The sequence below is a fragment of the Lepisosteus oculatus genome, chromosome 7 (assembly GCF_040954835.1).
Source record: "Lepisosteus oculatus isolate fLepOcu1 chromosome 7, fLepOcu1.hap2, whole genome shotgun sequence".
NCBI lineage: Eukaryota > Metazoa > Chordata > Actinopteri > Semionotiformes > Lepisosteidae > Lepisosteus > Lepisosteus oculatus.
In genome coordinates this window covers 2946381-2960410 of record NC_090702.1, presented here as the reverse complement: position 1 = coordinate 2960410, position 14030 = coordinate 2946381, and the positions used below count along the sequence as shown (strand labels likewise).

Sequence of the window (14030 nt, the reverse complement as noted above, 5' to 3'; positions counted from 1 at the left end):
AATTAAATGAATACACGTGGATCGAGAACTGGTCAATGGACAGGAAAAGGTACATTTTCTTAAAAAGTACACTGAGCAGATGTAAGCAGTGGTGTGCTGCAGGGCTCTGTCTTGGCTCTTCCTCTTGTCAACAGTATATCAGTGACTTTAGAATTGTTAGTTAGCTAGTGTTGAACTTGGAGATAAGAGTGGGTGTGGAAAATGTATTGTAAATGGTGGCAAGAGAATTCGAGAAAGACTTTGATGCATGAATGGATCTGGCAGGTATTTGGAGGATAGATTTTAACATCAGGCACTGCAAGGTGATTCAAATGAGCTGTAGCAACACATGTAATTGATGTTTCAACACGAACATGTGATTGACTTACTCAAATAATACCAAGAATGCTTGGTCATTGCATGAAAAACTCTTTACCATGGCCCAAGATGCATTTTTTTTCTGAATTGTACAAGGAATCTAGCTTGAATGGTGGGTTTAATTCTTGGACTTGCAAAGCATGCAGTGTGACATGGGACCAAGTATTGAGGACCTCCTTTGAACTTCTCACCTGAATTCCTGCATCACTGTATCTAATGTCACCATGCTGGGTCATTAAAGCTCTGGACCACAGGGAATAGTGCCTATGTATTGGTACTAATGATTTTAAGTACTTTATTTAAACTATGATTAATGGCTTCAGATTCTGAAATAGACCTCCTGTGAAGAATGACAGAAGAAAGGGTTCTGTTTGAAAGAGAGCTTTGGCTTCTTAAAGTGCTGAATGGTTATAATGGCTTTGATCACTCTAAAAAGGGGCATACATATATTTTTGGAATAGCAGATTCTTTGAAAAATAAAGTGCAATACAACATGCACATCTGCCATTTTTAAAAAGAAAAGTAAATTTCCAGATATGCCCTCTGGGTCTTGTTTAATTTAACCACTCTCCGACACGCTGAATTGTTTAACAGATTGGTAGTAGTGCATTGTTTATTCCCTCAAAGACTTCTGCTGTGAGATATATTCTTGCCCGGCAGAATAAAACCTGCAGGAACACCGTTCTCATTCTTTACATCTGCACTAACCTTAACCCACCTGCTTCCCACAGCTGCCTGTCAATGTCTATTGTAGATCTTTCAACCAACAATAAAAAGCCTATGGAATTAGGAGTCTTTTGATTTTCAGAATTAGGGACCTCTCACTTAAAGCTTAAGAAAGAAAGCAGATTTGGATTTCAAAAAAGGTTATGTTGATAGTAGTAGCTGGAGGCTAGTATCACACACGCACACACATTATTTGAACTGGGTATACTGTACACAGTTCCACTAATGTTCAAGTGGGTTTTCTCATTTCAGTAGTGAACATGAAGAAAGAGCTAAACCGAAAATCGTGAAGATCATTCCATTTCAGTCGTGTGCACTGTGAGGGAGCTACATGTAGTTGCTGAAGGAAATACTGTAGAGCAAGTTATGCAGAATGCATTGCACACTGTCAGAAGCAATGTAGCCTTTCAAAAAGCCTGTCCAGTGATTATGTATTATAAAAATCAGCTTTATTTTGTATAGCGCCTTTAACTGTGGCTTTTCAAAGTGCTTTACAGAGTGACAATAAAAAAAATTGATATGCACAACGAGAGGAGACAGTAGATGGTGGTGGTACTGAATTCAGTAGGAGCAGAGGGTAAAGAACAGGACCATTATTTTATCCATAAGTCTTTCCATTCACTTGAGAAGAAACCTTGTAGAACAGCTTTGTCGGTTACCTCATGATAGATTTCTGTAGCTTGAGTTTGCTAATTGATCTTTACCTTTCATTTCTAACAGTGAAATCAAAGCTAATTTTTGGTCTCTATGAAAAGAGACGGTCTCTTAAGTGACTTGGTTAGGTCATCAGACCTTTTGATGGCTCAGCCAGCTCTGGAGTCAAATCTTGTACTGTAGTTGTAACACATTTAAGAATTCTCCAACTTTAGCTGTGTCTATAGGATGTGTGCTTCAGAAGTAGAAAGATGTGAATTCATACCTTGAAAGAGGTCTTTGAGATGCATAGGATCAGAAAGCTTGACCCTATCATTATTAATAATTATTTCAATATGAGTCATACGCTGTGTTTTAATCGTAATATGAGTCATCTACTAGGGCCATCTGCATTTTCATAATGGTCTGGTCTGAAGCAGTGGTGAGACTCTTGGATTGATTTTTTTTAAGAACATTTGAAAATCTAGCCTTGTTCTACTTAAAGTTGTATTTTAGTTCTCTTTCCAGGTATAGTTTTGGATTCTATGTGGAATTAACCTTTTTTTCTCCAAATTGTGGGTTTGAATTCCTATCAGGTTGTGATGTTTTCTACTCTAATTACTTTAGAGGCAAAAGCTGCTCAAGAGGCTTGAGTTTAATAACATCCCACAAAAAATGAGGTAGGATTATCCCTAAATCCCGGATATGTTATTTAATACTAAAAATACCTCTCAAGGCCCCTGTAAAATGCTTTTAAAAGGCCTCATTCTGAAGCAAGAGATTGAAAAATCAGCATATTAAACTACTGCTAGAAGCTCCGAAGACTGGTCAGATGACAGTGTAAATTCAGATATAATTATTAGAGATTTACATCTGTAAAAGCTATTTATTCCTATAAAGATTATTTAAAACGAATTTGCAAGTATTTTCTGTGAAATGGACAACTCCACTGCTTCACAATCTCCAAAAAAATCGCACTTTTAAAGTAGTGCAATCTTTTGGAAGTGGCACAGTACTCAATCAATCAAAGTTTATCAAATGCACAACAATACAGTGTGCAGCGGTAGTTGCTGGCAGTGAATTGTCTTTTCTGCAACCCCCCGGGGGGGGGTAAAAATAACAATTTAAAGTTGCAAAATAAGGTGACATAAACTCAGACAGAGCTTTATATAAGTAGAGCTGTGATGTGTCCAGGGTGTATGCAATACACTGTCCATGTAGTGCAGTACGTCCAATACAATTTTCATTGTATGTTCATGTACAGTAGCCATTATGGGTGATTTACTGAAGGAGCTGCAGGTTGGCTATTTAGCAGTCTTATTGCCTGGAGGTAGAAGCTGGTCCGTAGTTTGTATCTTTGACTGAATGCTTCAGTACTTTTTGCTGGACAGTAGGGGAGAAAGCAGTTTATGACTGGGGTCCTTGAGAATGGACCTGGCCATCTTAAGACCTCTAGCTGAGTAGGTATCCTGGAATTTTGACAGCTCACTGCTGATAATGATCTGTGCTGACTTCACCACCCTCTGTAGCACTTTGCGATCCCGGGTGGAGCAGTTCCCATACCAGGCAGTGATGCAACCAGTCAGGATGCTCTCGATAGTGCACCTGTAGAAGTTGGCCAGGATAATGATGGCATCCCAAACTTCTTTAGCCTGCAGAGAAAGAATAAGCACTGCCATGATGTTAGTGTCGTGGGTCCAGGTGATGTCCACTGTGATGTTAACTCCCTGGAACTTAAAATTGCTGACCCTCTCCACTGAAGTCCCATTGATGTAATTAGGTGTGTAATCTCTCTGGCGTTTCCTATAATCCACAATCATCTCCTTAGTCTCACAGATGTTTAGAGAGAGGTTGTTCTGCTGGCACCATGCTGCCAGGGTTTCAACCTCCTCCCTGTACGCAGACTCCTCACCATCTGTGATCAGGCCGATGATTGTTGTATCGTCGGCAAACTTAATGATGGAGTTTGAGTTATTTCTGGTGACGCAGTCATGGGTAAATAAGGAGTAGAGGACAGGGCTAAGCACACTGACTCAACAGTGGAGCCCCCCACAAGGCTGAGTAGAGGATACTGTATGTCGGTGCCCACCCTCACCACCTGCGGATGTTCCGTCAAAAAGTTCAGGATCCAATTGAGGAAGTTGTTCAGTCCCAGGTCCTGGAGCTTGATAACAAGCTTTGAGGGTACTATGGTATTGAATGCTGAGCTGTAATCAACAAACGGCATTCTCACATACCATATGTTCCTTTCCTATCCAGGTGTGGGAGGGCAGTGGCAATAGCATCTTCTGTTGACCTGATCTGGGGATGCGCAAATTGCAGTGATCCTAGTGTGTCAGGCAGTGAGAAGGTGGTGTATGCTTTGACCAACTGCTCAAAGCACTTCATGATAACCGAGTCATTCAGGCAACTGACTCTGGGTTTCTTCGGGAGAGGGATGATGGTGGTTTTCTTAAACTAGGAAGGAACTATAGACTGAGCTAGAGAAAGATTGAATATATCCAAGAAGACATCTGCCGACTTGTCTGCATATGCCTTCAGAACGTGGCCAGGGATAGCATCAGGGCCAGGAACCTTGCGTGGATTGTTCTTTTTAAAAACTTTACACACACACACGCTCTGGGTATGATCAGTGAGTTTTCATCTTGGATTTCTGGAATCCTCCTGGCTGGATCAGTATTGCTGATCTCAAACCGAGCAAAGAATGAATTTAGCTCATCAGGAAGAGGCAGACTATTGTGTGATATAACTGGGTTGCGTTTTGTAGTCTGCAATGGTCCGTATACCACTCCTCATGTTCCGTGCGTTGCAGCCGTGATAATATAACTTTAATTTAACTCTATACTGCAGTGCTGAATAATGTCCCAGTCTGTCTGAAGAAAATTCAAATTTCCCGTGACAACTACTTTTTGCATTACTGATTTAATAATTTAAGACCATGGTTCTCAAACTTTTTCGATGATGGAACCCTTTCCTGTAAAAGCTAATGTGGATCCCCAGCAACCTTTTCTTCTTACTTTTCAGGATTTAGCTATGGCGGTGTTCTGCAAAAAGCATTCTAGGACTACTATTCAGAGGCGATTTTAGCCAATTATTAAGGAAGAAACTATCGATTTTGTTTTAATTGTAAGCAGTGCATGAGCCAATTGAGTTTATTTCAGTCATTTATTAATCACATGAGGCTAGCAGCCATATCACCCTGTAACTCACAACTGCCAACCCACTGAACCTAAGCAGGGTTGAGCCTGGTCAGTACCTGGAGGGGAGACTCATGGGAAAGCTGAGGCTGCTGCTGGAAGAGGTGTTAGTGGGGCCAGTAGGGGGGTGCTCACCCTGCAGTCTGTGTGGGTCCTCATGCCCCAGTATAGTGACGGGGACGTTATACTGTAAAACCGAGCTCCTGACTCTCTGTGGTCATTAAAAATCCCAGGGCGTTTCTCGAAAAGAGTAGGGGTATTGCCCCATTGTCCTGGCCTTTACCCATCATGGCCTCCTAATAACCCCCATCTCTGAACAGGCTTCTCCACTCTGCTCTCCTCCCCACTGAGAGCTGGTGTGTGTGAGAGGACTCATCCAGGTGGGGCTGCACACTGGTGGTGGTAGTGGGATTCCCCATGACCTGGAAAGGGCTCTGATTGGAGTGTCCAGAAAAGAGCTGTATAAATGTAAGGAATTATTCTTATTCTATGGCTAAAGTACATTATGTCGGCAGCCATATCACCCTGCAGCTCCTGGTTGGCAGCCCCACTGGAGCTCAGCAGGTGTGAGCCTGGTCAGTACCTGGAGTGGAGACTCCTAGGAAAAACTAAGGCTGCTGCTAGAAGAGGTGTTAATGAGGCCAGTAGGGGACGCTCTCCCTGCTGTAGTATGGGGCATTATATACTATAATGCCCCAGTATAGTGGCGGGAACACTAGACTGTTAAAAGGCTCTGTCTTTTGGAAGAGACATTAAATCGAGGTCCTGACTCTCACTGATCATTGAAGATCCCGGGGCATTTCTCAAGAAGAGTAGGGAGTTATCCTAGTGTCTGGGCCAAGTGTCCCCCTTGAGCCCTTACTGTGGCCCCGTGATGGACTGGCACCCTGTCCAGGGTGTACCCTGCCATGTGCTCGTTGCTTGCCGGGAATGCTCTGGCTTCACCACGACCCTCCTCAGGAAAAGCGGAAGTGAAAATGGATGGATTAATCGCATGATAACTTTGATCATTAGCACCCCTACAGTTTGATATAGCTCAATCTCTTAAATACTTGTTAAAAATAAAAGAATCAAAGTTCTAACCGCTGGTTCAGCCAAGTTGGGGAAAACCAGAAGGGTTTAATTCTGGTAGAAAACTAACATTTATAGAACCAGACGACGCTTTCTGTGGTCCAACCAGGCACAAATAGGAAAAGTAGCAAAATGACTTTGTAAAACACTGTGAGATAACAATACATTAGTTTTTTTTTAAAAGGAGTACCAGCAGAAACGGAACAATCTCAGTGTGATGAGTGAGTTCGACTCTTACTTGTACGTTTTTAACAAAATAAATATTTGGAGTTGTGGATGTGAGCTGCAGTCTCATGTCCAACTCTGCATCCAATCTGTTGTGATACTGTTTTTGTGGGCACGTACAATGAAAATCCAGTTTCACACAGATCGGTGGTCACAAATGGGAGGAGAACAGAAAGTCTGTGATAATACTGGATATTCGTTTTTGCTGCTGCACCAAAACTCTGCCAACTGCACAGTTTGTGAGGAAGAGTCCGAAATCGGGTCAATGAGCTTCTCATTCTTGTGATGTGAAATCTTGAAATTTATAGTTATTTATTTTCCCCTCTTGTGGTTGCAGTAATTTCTAAGCGATCTCTCTACCTAGTAAAACACCATTCTCTCATTGCAAGAGCTTTTGAAATTGGCCAGATGGCCAAATGGCAAACATTTTCTCAACATCATCCAACAACATCTCCAAACAAGATAGAAGAGCAGATGGAAGAGGAAATTTCATCCGACATCTTTGAGATACCTTCTGGCTCTAGCAGAGAAAGTATGGAAATTTATTCAGAGTGAATTTGAAGACATGCCTGACTTCTTTCTGACTTCTTGGAGCCATGCAAAGCCATCATAACTAGCATTTTTTTATGGCAAATTTTGTATTTTTCATGTAGCCTATGTGAGAGCTCGTGGAACACCTATGGACGTCCTGAGGAACCCCAAGGGTTCTGCAGAACACAGTGTGAGAACCACTGCTCTAAACAGGGTTTTCCCCTGCCAGTCCGGATCCAGTTGAAAATCTGGATCTGGTCCGGGTTTTCCCCTGCCAGTCCGGATCCAGTTGAAAATCTGGATCTTATGTTCATCATCCTTACTCTGTTTACCATCTTTCTGTAATTCCAATTCCATCATAGTTACTTGTCTAAATAGGAACTATTTCTTGTGATTTGTTCCTCACACCTGATTTAGGTATAAAAAAAAATTATCAGCTGTTTGTACAATGGGAGCAAGATATAAGTATGAACTCCATTGATGAATTAGTAATAAAACTGCAACAGAACCTCACTACCAATTTTAAATACATTTTTGATATAACATTATGATGTTATTGGGCTATGAACATAGACTGTCTAGCATAATTGAATTATTCAGCATGTGAATGATTGAATAATTAAATGTTACTTGAAATCATGCAACATAAACATGTCTATTGGAAAAGCGAAATTAGACATTTCAATACAGGCATATTTTTTTTTGTAGAAAGAGACAAAAGCCTGTTTGGGGCAGTTTTGAAGATTTGATCCAGCCATTTTTCGAACTGCTTCTTCCAATTCAGGGTCACGGGGGAACTGGGGCCTATCCCAGCAAGCAAGGGGCACAAGGTGGAGTAGACCTTGGACAGGACACTAGTCCATTGCAGGGCACACAAACAAACACAAACAAGTGCTCACTCCAGGGTGTTTGTTGTTAGGCAGTAGAGACTTTTCTTCCATGTTTAAAGGCAGGAACTTGCTGGCCCTGTGTCACGCTCATTATTTAGAATGAGCAATAGAAGTTTGTCTGTGACGATTGTACTTCGCAAAGACTGGATTTTGGGTGTTTATACAGTAGCTATGCTTTTTCTTTGCTAGTGTTTGTACACATTTGTTCCATGCATTTCCCTCATTCTAGCACAATGATTTGCTGTTTATAAGAAAACCCAGGACACTGTTCATGCTGTATCTAGATGCTCAGAAAAAAGGACCTAGAAATGTAAGTGCTCAAGAGCTGAGAGAAGGCAGGTGTCTCAGTGCTCAGATCTCTGGAGGGATCTGCGTAATAAAACTTACTGCCTGTTCGACACTGAAGTGCTCTGTGACACCTTGCATTGCTACAGGGTTGTTATAAACATCACTTAAGTGACTGAGAAATGATCTTTCTTGGACTTGTAGTGTTAACAGCTTGGTCCCAAAAGAATACAGCAGCTTCTTGAAGAGTTGGATTCATACTGTACATCATTAAATGACATTGGGGTTGCGTGCCTAACATATTTTAGGGGGTTAGGCCATCTATCCCTAACCCTCTTCATTTAATGAAGCCTCATTTCATTAAATGCTGCATCTGATCAACACCGATGCAAGGCAGTGATATCTTCATCTAGCCTTGCAAGTAGAGATGGCCATAAAAGTGAATGTTAACCTCACTTTTATGAGGAAAGCAAAGCAGGATAACCTTGTTCAACCCTGAGGCAGGGCCCCTTTTAATGATGTTGGTAACAGATGGGAACTTTCAAGACCATTGCTAAATGCTGCTGTCATAGAGCTCTCTCTCAAACTGTTCTTGAGCTAGATTTTGGCCAGTTTACCCATGCAAAATTGAGACCTCTTTATGCATTCTTTGCATGTCAGGATCCTCACAGTTAGGAGGCTTTGACAGTATTTGAGAGTTCTGAAAGTTTTGTTTTTTTTTTGGAGAAAGGGGTTTTGTAACTGATGGGATACCCCTTGCTGTCTGCACTGCAGTTTGCCTTGTATAGTGAGCATGATCGGCTTTGAACATCTGGATTCCTCCAATGTGATTGTGGACTGTTAGTGCCCCAGAGCCAAGGAGACCCTGAACTTGAGAACCTGAAAACAACCAAGGCACATGACACCTGGAATACATCAAAGCACTGGACACCTGCTAGGTTAAGCAGCTAGCAAATCATTAACAAAAGAATCAAAAGTCTGATTTTAAAAAGAGCTGCAGGGTATTAAAGATTCTCATTTGTGAATGTGTGGTTTTGCTAAGCCTTTTACGCTATTATTAGGCCATCAGATAGTGGAAGCCTTTTATAATTTTCTTTCCACTATTGATCTCCTCAAGTTCAAAGACCAGGAAAATTGACATTTTCATACTAAGCAGGTACATTGGGTCAGATAAGCCGTTAAGAAATATCTGTCCTTTATCAACCAGGATTATAGCCTGGCCCATGAAAGACACTTTCAAAATCTTTAAGAACTGCTGCACAGATTGAGCTGACAATAACTTCACCCACTATTGAAACATCAGAAGCTTTGCACCTGGAAAGTTTCTAAATTGGTGTTCTCCCCTGTAATGGGTCATAAACCCTTTAGAAAAATGCAGTCCATTACTCAGACTGCTCAAAACCTCAATTCATTTAAAACTTTATAGATCTAACTTTACTTGTAGTACCAACAAGAGAGGTAGACTTGAAAATGGGAAGCCAAAATAATACATTTGTTTACATGACCACCATTTAATTTTCTTTGATATTCAGCCCACAGCTCCAGACCTGCTGTTTTATAAATGCTTGGCTAACTACTGCCTGTTATAGTATGCATTAGTTTGTTCTTCTGCTCCCCAAAATGGAGGCTCAATTTTGTTCTCTCCCAGCTCAAACAGCCTGTTTGGGAACTGCGATAATCAAAACTTGGCAGCTTTTGGAAATCGCCAGAGCTGTTTCTAATCTGCCCCCTCACAAGACATTGTGAGGATTTTCTCACAGCAGGTCGGTAACTGCACAGCTTCTAATGGAAACGGCTCCTGTTCAAGAATTGTTTGGCCAAATAGATCCAGACTCTGCACATGTCTCTCTTGTGACCAGAGTTAACGTGACGAAAAGGGTTACCTCCGTTAACCACTGTGGCCACCATTTTGTCTGCAAAGCTTAAACCGCCGTAGCCTTGGAAACCACAACATCTCTCAAAGGTGGACTCTTGCAAGACTTCACACCTAGAGGCGTTTCAGAAGGGCACACAATTACTTCATACCCTCAGAACTTGCCACCTGCTTCTGGCTGTTCTTCTATAATCCCTCTGTGGCAAATGAACTTCAGACCCAGATGAGTAAAATTCTATTGACAATGCAGTTGCAATACCGGTTACAATTGTTTAAACTAGGCCCTTATTTTCTTCTCTTGTTGATGACATATGGGTTGTTTTGATACACAGATCACACTCTGCTCCCAAGCAAAGCATGATTTAATTGATTCCAAATGAGGTAGGTGTCATTCTACTGACCACGCGGTTGACATAAGGGGGGATTTTGATGAAATCAAGATGGCGGTCTCCACTGCATGTAACAACTGGTCAAACTCATTGCAGGAAATGCTACTCCAATTGATTTAGAACTTGACACGTTTCAGCAGACTAAAACGTGCTCCGGACTTTCACTTCACATGCTGTGGCTCCTCCTTCTCCACCCACCTGTGTGGTGAAGCACAACTTGCACTTCTAACTGCTCTTTTCCAATACGTGTTTGGAGAATGAGCTGCACACGGGATAACAGTCATTGTAGTTCTGCATGTTTAATAGCGGTTCGCTTACACTGTTAAAGTAAGTGTTTAGGGATTTGTGCGGGAGCTTCAAAGTGTCTCTTATTCTGTCATTTTTTTTCAAAATGGTCCTTCTTGTGTCGTGGCGGAGCGGTGGTTCTGTGGCTGGGAGGTTGCCGATTCAAATCCCGCAGCTGGCAGAGGAGTCCCTACTCTGTGGGGCCCCTGAGCGAGGCCCTTCACCCCAGCTGCTCCAGGGGGTACAATAGCTGACCCTGCGCTCTGACCCCCAGCTTCTCTCCCTGTCTGTGTGTCTCATGGAGAGCAGGCAGGGGTCTGCGAAAAGACAAACTTCTAATGCAAGAAATTGTATAGGACTAATAGTGATGTTATTAAAATGCTGAAGTTATCCTCTATGAATTTTTTACACTCATGCTTTATGGCATCCTGGGGGACAACAACATTTGGTTCATTCTTCCTTCAAGTACAGTACATAAACATGTTTAACATTCCAAAATGCAATAAAGAAAGGAAAAGGGGGAAACAAACTCTTTAAATTGAATTGCACAAACTTTTAATATTTATTGCAATTCTCGAGCGTTGAGGGGTGATATTGCGTTCTGTAGCTCCAGATTGAATAATGGACAGTGCGCAATTGCTTGTACAGTGTTTATTGGTTCTCCAAACCCAGTAAAATTACATTCTCATAAGGATTTCCTCAATCTCTTTGGAATGAGTCCCAGGCTCAAGCCCCATTTCCTCTTCTAAAACCGTTCTTTGGAAGCTCTGAAAGAATTGGAAATGGTTTCTGGGTTAAAGGTTGTACCGTTGCATCTTTCTCTAAAACACTGAACAATATTGACATTTAGATATTGCTACATCTAATAGTGCAGTTACTTTCTCATTATTTTTAATCTTTCTTTTTGGAAAGAACAACTTAAAGAAATCCATTTCTCAGATTTCAACATCTGATCTGCTCCAACATTTGTTCTGTAGTCAGTAGGCTGACTAATTATGATGTTCAGAATAAAGAAAGAAATGATCAGATTGGGTTCAAGATTCTCTTAGTCTCTAAAATACTAAATAACCATGTGTGGTTAACTTGATGTATACAAACTGATGTCGTAATGGAAGACACGATCTGCCTAAAATTCCATAAAACTTAGGCCAATCCTAACAGTTAAACTACTTTTTGGAAAAGCCTTAGAAACAAGGTTAAAAGTGCACTATAACAAATAAATATGATGCACTTCTCTATTTTCTTTTGAATGAAAGTGTGGAATTTATTGACATCCGTTTATTTGATTGATATGTTTGTGCATTTGTGTACATGAAAAGGCTGGGCATTTTCTTGAAGAATAAGAATACAAAAGCTGCTCCCCACCCAAGATTCAAGACGATTTTCCAGACGTCTAGAGCCGTAGCCACTAATGCACAATACCGATGGTGTGAACTGTTCATAGATCTTAGGATGAGGAGCGTAACCCACACAAATAAGGATGCTTTTAAATGCTAATTGTTTGTAAGGGTAGCACGAGGTTAATAAGTGGGTGGTGTGTGAAGTAACACACTGGTATTGTGTACTGTATATGCAAGTCCTGGGCTGAAGTCCCTCAGTAGCTCTGACTTACCCTGAAGTCCCTCAGTCTGTCGGCTCGCTCCCTCTGTGGTCTCTCCTGACCTGCTGTTCGAGTTGCCACACTCATCTTCCACTGTTCCCCTTTCTCCTACAGAAATATCCACATGGGAAAACGTTTTCTAAGTTCTCCAGCCTAGAAACGTGCCAGTGTTCAACAATTGAAGGAAGTGCCGTTTGAAGACAGACAGGCCTTGTACAGCCTAAATAATAATTCAGGCTGTACTGGACAAGCCTAACCCATTGCTTTGTCATTGTGGAGTGGAGACTTAATAATTCATGTTCTCAGACATTTACTCATTCTTTTGTTTACAAGAGAATTGAACTTTTCACTCTTGGGGCAAAGAAATAGCTCAGACTGTACCAGGTTGTATAGTGTGGACCTTTTCCTTGAGCAAGACGGGTTTTCCTTTGTGAGAGTTTCACATCCGATTGCAAACTTAGGAGAAGTAAAAGCAAGTGCAAGCTAGCCAGGTTACCCACGTTGGTGTTTTGTCAATGCATCCATAATAGTGACCTGTTGAAATCCCTGCCTCCCTTTAATAGGTCTGGGAAGTGGAGAATCTGGTCCCAGGTGATTTTCTGCTTAATGATTTATAGCACAACAAGGTATTATGCTACTACTCATTCAGGGTGAAGTGGTCTGGAGAACCACAGCGAAGAGCCACTGGACCACAGCTGGTTTCTTAGCCAGCAGCCATATCACCCTGCAACCCACTGGAGCAGGTGTGAGCCTGGTCAGTACCTGAAAGAGGTGTAAGTGGTGCCAACAGGGGATGCTCACCCTTTGGTCTGGAAGGTCCTAATGCCCCAGTATAGTGACAGGTACACTATACTGTTAAAAGGTGCCGACCTTCAGATGAGATGTAAAACCGAGGTCGACTCTCTGGGGTCATTAAGAATCCCAGGGTGTCTCTCGGAAAAGAGTAGGGGTGTTACTCCAGTGTCCTGGGCAAATCTCCCATTGGCCCTTACCAATCATGGCCTCTTAATTCGAATCTCTGAATTGGCTTCTGTTCTCCTGCCTGCTGAGAGCTGGTGTATGGGGAGAGGACTGGAGCATCATCCAGATGGGGCTGCACACTGGTGGTGGTAGTGGGATTCCCCCTGACCTGGAATGAGCTCCAAGTGGAGGGTCCAGAAAAGAGCTATACAAGTGTAAGCAACTATTATTAAAGCATACAGTCCAGGTCCACGTCCACCAGCAATAGCTTGGCTATTGAAAACTGGCTTTTCAGACTTTAGCAAAGTGCAAAAAGGAAGAAATCGGATGGGGGGGGGAGACGCTTTGACTCGAGCAAACCCATTGCTCTCCTTCCTGCTATCGATTGTACTAAAATATGGCAACGTGAATGAATGACCAAGGCTGAATAAGCCCTACTGTGTGCATAATTTCATATTTAGAGATACGATTTTTGTGCAGGCTCATAGCTTTTGGGTATGTGAAATTGCCTTGGTTTGACTCTCATCTCCCCTTTCCCTTATAATCCAAGACACATACTGTATCTAAAACGCAAGGAAGCAATACCATTTTACAATATTTGTATTTTGATCAGTTAGGTAATATTGAAGTTCACCTTTCTTCCAATGAAAGACAATTTCCATCGTGTGGACAAACATTTCTCTATATACAATTTCTGTAAATAAGATGGTTTTAATTGTTTAACTTTAACTGAGATTGTGAGCTGTTCGTGTCAGGGTGGAGTTGCTCCAGTGTCTTCTCATAGATGTAGAGACACTTCTCACGGTGTCTCTACATCGTTGCCCTGAATGTGAGTATTGGTGCCAGAAGCACTTGTTTGCAGCATTTAAGGAAGTACAGATACCCCTCAGTGTAAGCAAACCTAATGTTAATTGGATGAGGGGGAAGGTCATTTGCTAAATTAGGAGGTATCATCTATGCTTATGAATGTACAGTAGGAATCTAAACATGACACGAACGGTTTTCGTG

At 41.8% G+C, this 14030-nt stretch overlaps 1 protein-coding gene and 1 long non-coding RNA gene across 4 annotated transcripts in view; one reads left to right on the top strand and one right to left on the bottom strand.

The window, feature by feature from the left end:
* LOC107078095 (uncharacterized) overlaps window positions 1-14030 on the top strand; it is a 142712-nt gene that overhangs the window by 352 nt on the left and 128330 nt on the right. The window lies entirely within an intron of this gene.
* ntf3 (neurotrophin 3) overlaps window positions 11099-14030 on the bottom strand; it is a 42554-nt gene continuing 39622 nt past the window's right edge. Inside the window, exons 4-5 of the transcript XR_011190032.1 lie at window positions 12075-12170; window positions 11099-11229 (exon numbers count right to left, since the gene is read on the bottom strand). The gene's annotated coding sequence lies outside the window, so the exon portion shown is untranslated. The remainder of the gene's footprint in view (window positions 11230-12074; window positions 12171-14030) is intronic.